Below are 12,807 nucleotides of genomic sequence, written 5' to 3'. Positions count from 1 at the left end.
GGTTGATTCTACTTATCTGCTTTCCTCATTGCATTTCTCTAATAAGATCTTCTCACCTACATGATTTTAGGTTCGGAATTCTTTTGATTGACCTGACATTTTTTTTTTAAAATTGTAATCGAAACCTAAAATTGTTTTATTAAACCTATTCAAGTTATATGAAGAAATCATGAAACCAGAAATAGGTCATCAGCCTTTTCATACGCATGTGATTACTTATTTCACATGTGAAGTAAAATTTGTAGCCCCAAGCAAGCAAAAGAAACATAAAATTCATAAAAATATTAGAATGGAATTTCAAATAACTCCTTCCAGCATCTGCAAACTAAGAAATCAGGGAAAATTCAAAATCTATAGGCAATATTAAAGAACCATTCATTTTTCACATAATTTCTGTCATGCATATCAAACATTTATGCCCTAATACCATTATATGTGGAGTTACGATGGACGGTGGTACGAATCCATATTTCAGCCACAGCCAGATAGATAGAAAGAGGTAAGTCAGAAGTGGTAGAAGATTCTTACTGCATCAAGTTGGCGTACTTCCACTGACAAGGCTGCCTGCTTCAGAATTGAAGAGCAGAAACACATGAACAGCTGGGATTCCCAGCAGAAAACTAAGGATAAGCACACAAGCATTGCTTGAAACAAGTTCATTGGGCCAATCCTTTGTCATAGCGACTATCACAGAGCTCTTCGATAACAAAATTTATTAAAGCATCCAGAAGCTTCTTCGAATTGTCCAAATCATTTGAATTCATGACCTGTATTTTAGCATCCCTCAGATGTTTTATAACCAAATACGCCTCATCTGCTTCAGAGAATTATCTTCAGGATTTTCACATTTAGTGGTCGAGTCATTGATATCTTGTCATGAGCAATTATGGATGATGATGATGGTGTGGAGGGTGAGAGATCTGGGATGAAGACAGGCCCACAAACAAAAAAGTTAATGCCGTATAAGCTATGCTATGGCGACCTCTACCTTGCTTTATTCCCCTGGAAATGCTTTGGAAGCAGATGTGCGAGCTTTTCATCAATCTGAACATTCACCTTGACATCAATCTTATGGGATAGGGGTAATTTATGCAAACTTTTTGTTTTTGTTCTGTTGGAATTTTGGAGAAATTGTTTCCTTTATGCATTTATGTGTTTTTGGAAGGAAATGGGTTGTCACCAAGTTATTTATTTATTTATTTATTTTTGTTCATGTTTTGTATCTACGAGCTGTTTTCTTCAAACTCAAAATGAGGGGGTGTTTGAAAGTCATTTTTATGTAAAAATGCATTTTAAAATAGTAAATTGATGTGAAATGTGTGGTTGAAAAATAAGGAATTTTTTTTTATTTACGTGTAATATTATTTTAATAAAGAATGTGTGGTTGTAAAGAAGAGAGAGAAAAATGCATTTTGAAAAAAATGGCTACCAAACGGGGCTGAGTTTTCTTCTATTTATAAACCAGTGTCATTAAAGAATTAGCAAAAGGGAAAGCATCCTGTATAAAAGGTGTCTACAAACCAGCAAAAATGTTCCAGGCTTATTATTATATATCAGTCTCAATCCCATGACCATATTTTCTTCAGCTTTTTTCTGAATATATATTCATCTTTCAGTATTGAAACATAGTAAAGGTTTCAGAGAATCATCCCAAAATTGTGAGCTACATGTACTGAAGCATAAAAGGGTTTTATCTTTATCAGGCCTTTGCACAAGATCAAGGATACTTAAACTTTCTGGCTTGCAATACTTGTAGAAAACCTGTTTAAATGCAACTGACAAAATTTTATCTGTAGGCTTCGTATAATGCCTATTATTCTGCAAGTGGGGCTTCATATTCTCCTTTTTCAATTGTCTAAGTTTAGTTTTCGTTACACTTTTGACGTGCATGTTTATATTTAAAAAAAATAAACTTAGATTTCTTCTTGCTCAGGATTGGATGAAGTTTTCTGAGGAAAAGAAATGTATTGCTTTTGGAGTCAGTTCCCATAAAAAAGGAGAATATTAAGGAGGTAAGTCTGCAAAGTTTTCAAGTGCGTGTTGATTTGACTGAAGCTAGCTATCTTAGCTTTTATTGATTTCATAATGTTAATTAGATATATTCTGATGCATGTGATAAGTTCTTTTCATAATTTCATTAAGTTTATTGTGATGCTTGTTGCATGCTCATGTGCCCTATTCAGTACAAGAACAGATTCAAATGGCAGCAGTTATTGCATGGATATGCAAACAGCACATGCTGCTATTTGTCAGATGTACTGTACAAGTGTACAATATTGTAGCATGCTGACTCTTGATGGTGTAGAAATTGAAGTGGACCCTTAAAATGATGTCTGATCAATCCTGTAAAAAAGTTTGCGACTCTTGTTTGGCTTGATGTTGTGTTTTATGAAGCTTATATCTAAGCACCATTTTATCCTGGTATTCAGCATCGGTAACTTTTTGATCTTTGACTTCATGATCATATCTCTATTGTATGGTAATTTTAACAACTTGCAGTTCTTGAACTTTCTACAAGCCAGAGTCAGGGATTTGAAGAAATTGAATATTTCTGGTCATACAATAACATTAATGTTAGTTGGCAAATCTGCATTAGCCAATGCTTTGCATCATGTTGGAAGAATTAGTGCTGCAGGTGCTCAATTCGTTTCCAGTACTATCTTGTAGAGCACTATTCTTTTCACGTATTCATTCATTTAAATGGAATTGCCAAATTTCTGTCTCCCTTTTCCTGGATTTAATTCTGTTCTGCTTCTAAATCCATGCTATGTTCTTTACTTCAAAGAGAAAGGGAAGCTAAAGCACGCTGTCATTAGTCCATATCCAGGAGAGACCAAAAATATTACCAGCTTCAAGGTCTGAAATTCTTTTCTCGTGCATTTTTTAAATTTATTTGATATTCAGAGAAGCACATGAATTCTTTTACAGACTCTTCAAATGCAAAAAGCCGGATTTTTATAGTTAAATCATCATTAATTTGACTGTTATTCCTCACTCCTCAGGCCAACTTCTTTTGGCTGGTAAAAAGTGGGGTGATTTTCTGGTTTCACTAGCCATTGTCTTACGTTCTCTGATTTCACACTTATTTATATTTCTCTTGGCTTATAATGTCAACACAACAAAGCTGCATAACATTAGAATATTTCTTCCTTTATTATTTCCCAAGTTCCTGAGAAAACTTCTTTTCCATCATGGACTGAAGCAGTTGTTTTCAACTTAAGATAGCTAGCCATCCTAATATCTGTGTCTTAGACACCTCGGGTGTTTTTTCTCCCGAGGTGACTAATGATAAGAGTATGCTCCAACCTAGCCTTTAACAGGTATGTCTATTAACATATCATTCTCTCTGCTTGTACTAAGGAAGCCGAGTAACAAAAGTCAATTTTTCCATCTTAGGGGAAAATAATTTAGAAAAACGTAAGAGACTCGCATGCACAGATCTATGCACTAACACATACATGCCTTCCATTAACGGGTTTCATTTTTTATTTTTAATTTTTTGCCAAAAGCCGGAGCTATCGGAGATTGTGTGGTTGGAGAAATTGAACTTGCTCAGTATTTTCTCTCTATCCTTAGCTTGAGTGATGAATACAAGAAATGGGGTAAGTTGGTGGTGGTTGAAAATGGTCAAGCAACAATTAATCAAGGAGCTAGTATTCTTGTGAGTTCGGTATTGGTCAAAAGACAGGAAAGGCAATATCCAACAGATCACACTCAGGTACGAGAGTAATATTTCCTTAATTACATAAAGGAAAATGTACTAGACTTACCAATATATCATAAATGAGTATGAGATAAAAAAATAAAAATAAAAAATTGCGTAGCATTATGTATTTAGTTTATCTAATTGGCACTGATGATTGTTCATACAGGGATTCATAATAAACAATGTTTGACGAGCCCTTTCTGAGGCTATTTCGTCTTTTGCTGGTCATGTGGAAAATGAGGAAGATCTGGCACGCCTCATTGAAGTCGAATTTAAAGTTTTGCACAGAGTTTTTCATCTTCCTAAGGAATTTGATCATGATGAGAATTATGGTATAGTTGCTACAAAATTGCTTAATTTGTATCGTACTGGAAGGCTTGGCCACTATACATTAGACCCTTTTCCCAAGAATGGAAGATGTAAACATTAGCACAAAAATATTGAAGATACTACCATTTCTTTTACACTTTCTGTTGTTCGCTACGGGTTTTTAGTGAATTTTCGTTTTCCATTGTATGTTAATATGTTATACAAATTCTTATTTATTACTTAACAGTCAGTTGCAAATAATGCTTGTAATGGCACTGAGCTAGAGAGTGAATTGACATATACTTGTATAAATATACATAGCATTCTTTGTACAAAAATCAATTCAATTTTTCAACGGAATAGAAAGCAGAAAAAATTTCTCTAATTTTCTGGTTGCAATTTCTTCCTTCTTCATTTCTTACAATTATTACATTATTATTCTCCTCCTGTCGTCAAAGCAGTTTTAGTCTACTGTTGCGTCAAAATGTTAGCTTGTCGACAAAGTTGAGCATTCTTGTGGCCTATGATTGATTTTACTTTAATTAATGGATATCGAAAGATTAATGGTATGTTTTGAAATCAGGATGACACATTAGTCATTTACGCCTATGACAACAAAGTGAAGAAATCTTAAAATTCTATCGAGTCTAGTTATTGGAAAAATCTAAAATAATATTGTTGCAATTAATATATAGGGGAGGCTTTCTTACTGTGGGTTCAAGATTCCTATTTCTAAACCATTTTTTTTTTTTTGAATTAGCAGTCAGCAAATGGTTGCTGTCCTAGTAATTTTATAATGTCAGCCCTGTAATTTTCCATTGTCTTAAGCTTCAGCATTGCACCATTTTGCATCAAATTTTACGTTAAATCTTGCACTAAATTAAAAGTTATCTTCAACCATTAAACCAAAGCTTACATAGAATGAACAATGTTTAACCATTTTCTTCCCTTTTTTATTCTTTATATAATTTGTTTATTTGAAATATTATTTATTTACTTATTTTATAAATACATAAATTACTAAATAAATAATTACGTGGAAAAAATTAAATTCATTAACAAATAAATAAAACATAGTACAATTAATAAAAAAACTACAACAACGAAAATATTAAATCATGCCATCACAAAATATTACAATGCATTTCGAATTTGGATATTACGATATTACGAAGTTGCAAAATTTTTGCAATTTAATTCTCGGAATTCATATGCACTTCCCACAAATGATTGATTAATGCGTTTTAAAGTGCAATGTGAGTCTCTTTATCCTTAATTTGTTTATGACGATCAAGGAATTCTTGAAAATGTTGATTTTCATCTTCAACCAACTCAACTTTTGGACTTGGCACTTTCATTCATTCTTGAACTGGTGCATCAACATTACGTTCGTCCAACCTATGTTTGTTCTTGCAAAGCGAGCAAACAAGAATTTTACAGAAGAGATCTCAACAGCAAGATAAATAATCTGAAAGTTCATCTAATTTGTTTAAAAATTATTTTGACGATATTGTAGGATCTGGAAGCGATCTTCCAGATTATTAAACTATGTACTTTTTTATGTATCGTTTTCTTTAAATAAAATTAGATTATCGTATGTACGTCGTTGTTTAATATATTTCGTGTTAACTTTAATAAATAATCGTGTTTGTTATATTTTAATTTTCTTCTTCTTTTAATTAATTCATAATTATTATTTCTTACATTTAAAATTTATTTTAAATGAAAATAATAATAATAATAATTTATTGTATTAAAAAATATATAACACAAATACCCATAACCAATTTATTTTAAAAAGGATAAAAAAAGACAAAAGAGACTTTGCAAAATGGTGCAAAGTATAGTGTTGCATTGGAGCTCCTTTGCACCAAAAAATGATGTAGTTTGGTGTTTTGGTGCTTAAATTGGAGATGGCTTTAGTGACCCTTTCAACAAATGGATGTTGCAATTGCTCTTTCCTATTTTCTCAAAATAGCGAGGAAAAAAAAAAAGAGTTTATCAACAAATTATTAATTTCTAAAGAATTTAAAAAATAAGCGAATTTATCAAAAAATTTCTATTTTACTTTAATTAATGGATAAAAATCCATAGCTAATAAATCAGTATGACAAATAAGTTATTTATATATGTTTTTTATACTTCAAAGGGCCTATAATTGTTGGTACATGAGAAAATTTAAGGGAGATACTTTTATGTTCTTTTATTATTTATTAAAACTGAGTTACCTTATTGGGTTGAAATTTCCATATCTTTGCTCCGCATTTTCGCCGGCAAAAAAAGTTTCAAATTAATATTCGAGGAATTGTTCTTGGAAATTCATCTTTCTTTATTTTAATCATGACGAATTTTGGTCCTCAGTTGGGAGTTTCACGTGTAAATCTTGTGCAATTTAGTTATTTACAACAAAATGATAAAATCCATCTAATCAAGATGTTGAAAAAAATCTGTACTAATTTATTTACTATATTATTGAGGTTGATTTATGGATATGATTTTCTTAACCTGGTTTTGAAGTCCCTATTGGTAATCTGTTTTCTAACAGCTAGTAGGGTCAAAAGTTGAGGCATAAACTTGTTAATGGTGGTGCATAGTTTACTTGATGATGAAATGAATAGAGTTCATCCACGTCTCGTCAACTGTGTATGAATCGCGTACACATGTAAACACAAATCAACAAAGAAATATAAAAATTCTATCAAATCAAGGTGTTAAAAAATCTCAAATAATTTCTTCTATTGAAGTTAATGTATGAGGATTTCATACTCGGGATTTGGCCTCCGATATTGTATACTTAATTTATCAAGCTGCTCCAAAATGCAATTCTTGAGGCTCAAATTTGTTAATGATGGTGCACTATATACTTAGATAGTCAATGGAATGTGCTCATCTGTTTGCTCTTCAATTGTGTCAGTGTGAGTAGAAACATAAACATAAATTATTTTGTATTATCTACATGAACAACGACAACGACAGGAGCAAGAGGACCTAGAGGCGGATGATCACATTTCACTTCCTGCAGAGATAAGCTAGCACCTGATTTGCAGGTTAGGAAGCAGTTGTTTGCTGGTTTGACAGAGACCAATAGGACATTGCAACATATAGAGCAAATGATGATAGCTTCACAAGCCATGAAGCAAGCAAGAGATGATAGAGAGCGTGCTAGGAATGCCAGTATGTAGGGTATAAAGTGAGATATCAGCAGTCTCTCGAGTGAGCTATTGACTTTGCGTAGGGAGCATGACCTCATGGGGAGACGATTAGATAGATGCACAGGACGGGTTGAGGACATGTACATCAGAAATGAGGCCATACACAGCAGATTGGAAGACATGAATACGAAGAACGAGGTCATGTACAATAGAATATAGACAGATTGATCAGATGTGTGTTATGATGCGAGACCTTTACTATCAATCCACTCATCATCCACCATCCACGTCAGACCCGTTTGGTTTTGGAGCTTACATGCTCTATCCATCACCCACGGACTGATACCAGGGGATTATCCGATCCCTTAATTGTCCATACCAATTTGTTTATTACATGCACTATTTCTTGACATTGAGGTCAATGTCTATATCAAGTTTGGGGTGGGTGTTTTATCGAGTCTTTTGTTTTACATTGTTGCATACTTGTGTGAAAAAATCAAAAAAAATAATCCACTTTTCAGTTTTATTACGTCTTTTATATATTGTTACATACTTGAGTGGGTTGGATAATCTACTAACAATGATGACTATATTGGAGCATAGAGTTGGGCTGTAAATTATCAATAAATTATGTGTTAAGTTAATTTATACTTAATCATGTGAAACCAGGTGTTTATGAGCACTAGATTTATATTTTGCATTATGAAGAAAAATTTGATTCATATTGAGGAATAGGTAGAAATTAATGGACCTTAGATGTTTAACCTGAACATCCACAATTTTTTACATCCTTAAACCAATATTAGGATAGTTTGGGGTGATTGAGTTTTGTAGGGAGACATAGAGACAAATATGAATTCCATGTGTGCTAAGTTTTGTGTGGATTGTCTGAAATTGATAAGATGAAATTAGGTTAAAATCTTAAGTTCGAAGTTGATTTTTGAGAATGTGTTTAATAAATTGTATTGCACTAATCATTGAAAAAAGTGTTGTCTTATTGTGAAGCTTCTCTTCGTAGGCTTTTTGACTTCAGTGATTAAGCCTGCAAGGGTTTCTAAAAATTTGGTGTCCTATAGTCATCTGATTTGGGAGTCATCGACAAAAAACTTGCTACATGGATTATTTAGAATGCTTAATTGGGAGGAGTTCGCACAAAAGATGAAATATATATATATATATATATAAATATATCTTATACTGATCTATGTTTTGATTAAGCCCCAAACACTTATTTGAGAGAATTAGACTTTTGATAAAGAATTGTTAGCTTAGATAATTATTAGAAGTTGAAGGAATAAAAAATAAGGAAAATCCTCGTTTGTTGATGTATTGAGCTGCAATTAGTAAAATTGAACCAAACTAGAGAGTATGAGGACTAGTATTTTACTAAATTTCAACCTTAGAGCACACCTCGGGGAATAGTGGAAAGAATAAAGTTTTGGAGTGTATATCTTATGAGTGAAGAAAGGAAATATTTGGCCACAAATGATTGAGAATTGAATCAATTTATGACTTTGTGATGCTTTTCATGAAGACACACGTGAGTTTTGTATTGTATATGTCGAGATTAATTTGACATCGGATACTTTATAGTCTCAATTCTGAAATTCCAATCCTGAGACTAAAAGTAGGTTATCCAACCAAGTTATTTGTGAAAATTCTACGTAGTTAAGATTTATTTTGTTTGATGACAAATAATTGTTCGAGTTTAACAAATGATTGTATTTACTACACTTATCTCCGTCGTTAAATTAAAGCAGTTATCGTTATTTTAAATGAATTGAGGCTTAATTTTGTATATGTTTTGTTCGTTAGGTACATCTCGATGAAAAACAATGGAAGTTAACAAAAGGAGTGAAAATGGCCAAAAAGGACTAAATTTAAAGTTTGGGGACTAATTGCAAAGTGATAATATTGTCTTGGACCCAATATTGATGATTGGAAAAAGTGTAAAGTCAATTAAATAGAATTGGAAGCTAAAGGATCAAGGAGATATCAAAAGAAGCAAAAATAAATGAAGATCGAAATTGAGGAACCAAAGTGCAACAAAATAAAGATTTTTATACGGTGCGCACGCAGAGGCTTAAAGTGGCGGCGCGAGAGCCGGGTGTGCATTTACCGAGAGTACTCTTACTAGTTGGCACATACGCAATGGGATATACGGCGTGCGCGTGGGCCCTTTTTGGGCCCGAACAACCCAATATCATTTTTTGACCTACTATTTTTCAATTTTAACCTACTATTTAAGCTAGAGAGAACGGTGAAAACGTGGGACACATTATCATACATATTTTTCACCATAAGGAGGCTAGCACAGGATTCAAAGACGATTAACATAGGAGATTGAAGATTCAAAGTCCAAGCTGAAGATTAACGAAGAAGAAATTAATTTTTCACTTTCAAATCATTGTTTTCAATTTCGGGGTGAATTTTTTTTCAAATCTTTTTTGTGCAATTCATGAAATAACATGAAAGGTTAATTCTTTTCATGTATTGGATGAAGATGAAACATTTTATTATTTATTTTTAATTCAAGATAAGTAGCTTAGTTGAATTCATGTAATTCTTAATTAATCTTGCAAGCCTAATCTTGTTATTTGATTGCTTGATCATAAATTGAATACATTGTTGTTGTTGTTGGAATTTTGTATCGAAAATTGATCATGACCAATTTTACATGATTATTTAAATGGAATTCTAAATTTGGTGAATGAGAAATTAAGTCAAATGTAAGCCGCTTAATACTTGAAATTATTGAAAAATCGTATAGAATATTGTGGAATATTCTAGAAAAGAGTTGAATAAAAATATGTATTTTCATATGAATGGTCATAACCTTTGGCATAATCATTTTTCAATAATTATAAATTTCAAGAGATGTGACTCTTGGTATAGTTGTGTCTTTTGACACAGTTTTCCAACTACTATATATAGGCCCCATGTGTTTGAAATTATCATTCAAGAAATTCATGAAAGTCAATAGATAATTCCATATCATTCCATTCCATGTTTACACTTTAATTTGCATAAAACACTTGCATCAAAGTTATGGTTATGGTAAAGAGGGAACTTCGTTCGAATTCGTTGGTCAAAGTCGTTTGGAATGCTCCTATGACTTGATGTGGTCATTGTATCTTGGGAGATGATTACCGAAAAATCGTTAGCACCAATGCGAGGCAAATTCATCTTAAGAACAAAGTGTCTAACACTTACCTCGACCGATCGCATCACTCGTATCTCACTTTGATTCTTTCTGATTTCTTTCTTCGTATTTGATTTCAGAAAATTAATAACATTCTTTTGATTTCATGTAGATTTGAAATAAAAAAAAATGAAATGATTGAATATGTTGTTTCATCTTCCCAAATCCATTTCGTTAAGACAAAATTGCGTTTAGATTTCGTGAACATAAATGGCATGTGTTTGTGAATATGATATGCACAATATCGGTGTAATTTTCCAACAGTTGTTGTGGTGCTGAGAGGCTTATAGTAGGTCTAAAATACTGCTTGATTAATACATGTGCAATAAATTTTAGGAATAATATTTATCACGTGTGCAATTTTTGAGATACTTGCGAAATTGAATACGTTCTATCCATTCGAATTTAGACTAGGAATAGATTCAGATCGTGACTAAAATATATTTAATTTGTTTTGAAAAAATTACAATAGAATTATCGATTGTCAAGAATGTATGAACGAAACTAGCTATGTAATTGGATTAAAATAGATAATAATAGGTGAATTCGCAATCCAATACATTCATTCCATACACATACAAAACTCAAATTTTACAAGTTTTAGCAAAATACTTTAGAATAATCACAAATTACAAATCACTTTTGTTTGTTCACTTTCAATCTGGTTAAAGATTAGTATACTGAATTGAATTTTATTTCTTATGGGACAATACATGTTATTCATCACGTATTATATGTCAACGATCACGTACACTTGCAAAATTTTAATGAACATTTGCACTCAAAGTAGGAAATTTCCTTCCTTTCGGAGGTGGAAGAAGATTGTGCCCCGAAACTGATCTTGCCAAGCTCAAAATTGCTATCTTTCATCACCATTTCCTACTTAATTACGAGTGAGATATCAAGATTTCTCAACTATTTCCTTCTTAACTCTATACTCTTATTAGTCTTATTCGAAGAGGAAAAAAATGCAAGGTCCAAATAATGTTCAATATCTAATCACTAGTCCTTTTTGCAGGTTCGAACGCTATAATCCTGAATGTCCGAGTTTCTACTCCAAATGTGTAAGAATTTACCATATCTTTTTCTTATCCCTTTGATTTACAAATTGTTAACATCCGAACTCCGATCCGGTAAAAACAGTTCGCTAACCCCACCTCAGTTAAAAGTGAGTTTGGTTCACACTCTCAAGTCGGAGTTACCCGCCGTTATCTTAGAAAAACACCATGATTATCCCTTGTCATATCACCCTATCAATCAGAGACACTTGCCACAGGTGATGTCATCGCCGCCCGGAATAGCCAATTCTAAGTCATCGAATTCCAGCCCCCTACAGGTCATCATTACTTTGGCACATGACCACCGGCCTTGTTGACCAATCATTGGAGAATTCGGCGACCCGAGTTGCGAGCTCGGCACTGTTGCTGATTTGATGAAATTTCGACTGAAATATGTATAAATTGTACAATAGGACCCTTGTAAAAGGACAACAAAATTAAGATAACGACTTATGGCACGATCACATCTTTGCAATCTTTTCTAAACACAAATTGGCTTTTTTCTTAAAGTTGATTTAAAATCATCATTGCGAATTTTGACATCAACAGTTTGGTGCTAGAAGGAGGGCCCTAATTGTGAAAAATAGTTTCATTTGCTCCAAAAAAACAAAAATTTTCTTTCAATGGCCATGAGTCATAGCTCAAGTTCCAAAAATCCATCTCACACCCACCCTCATGAAACGAATGTACCACTGGATTCTCTACAATGGCAGGATCCTCAAATGATTGCAATGAGGGAAGCCTTAGAAAAATTGACAAATGCAGTGGGACGAATGGAAAGGAGCCAAGCCCATTCGTCCCCACTAGATACCAAGGTGGAATCTCCTGTAAGGACAAAGGTAAAGTGTCCCTCCACCAGGAGGACTCTCCACTTTTCAAGAGGAAATCATCGACAAGCCAGACCAACGAGATCAAAAGCAAGGAACCTGAAGCAAGAACGACTGCAAGTGTGTTCGACAGATTGGGGACTCATCACTCGTTGACCCCTAAGCAAGGACAAACCGACCTGAAACGCCATTTGGAACAAACAAAACTCGAATTAAGTGCGCTTAAAAAATGTATCGTCGAACTGGAGGCTAAAACAAAGGTGGCACGGAAGGTTACCAAACCAAATGGCATTCGACCTTCACCGAAGATGTCCTCATAAAACCACTGCTTGAAAAATTGAAAATTCCCCAGATCGCCACATACGAAGGAGATAGTGACCCCACTCATCCACCTTGACAAATACACTTCGTGGATGGAACTACAGGGGGCAAGCAACGCAATCACTTGCTGAGCATTTTCCCTAACTCTAAGAGACAAAGCCTAAAGATGGTTGAGGAGGCTACACGAAAGGTCGGTAAAAAACTGGGATGATCTAACCATGGCATTCTTGGC

General features: G+C 33.5%; 1 pseudogene; it reads left to right on the top strand.

Annotated features, from left to right (window-relative positions):
• The first annotated feature begins 886 nt into the window (after positions 1 to 886).
• LOC111377366 lies at positions 887 to 4,123 on the top strand (annotated as a pseudogene).
• Positions 4,124 to 12,807: the final 8,684 nt, after the last annotated feature.

Source organism: Olea europaea, chromosome 3 (assembly GCF_002742605.1).
Source record: "Olea europaea var. sylvestris chromosome 3, O_europaea_v1, whole genome shotgun sequence".
Classification (NCBI taxonomy): Eukaryota; Viridiplantae; Streptophyta; class Magnoliopsida; order Lamiales; family Oleaceae; genus Olea; species Olea europaea.
The sequence above is the reverse complement of the archived record's forward strand: the minus strand, read 5'-3'. Positions and strand labels throughout refer to the sequence as shown.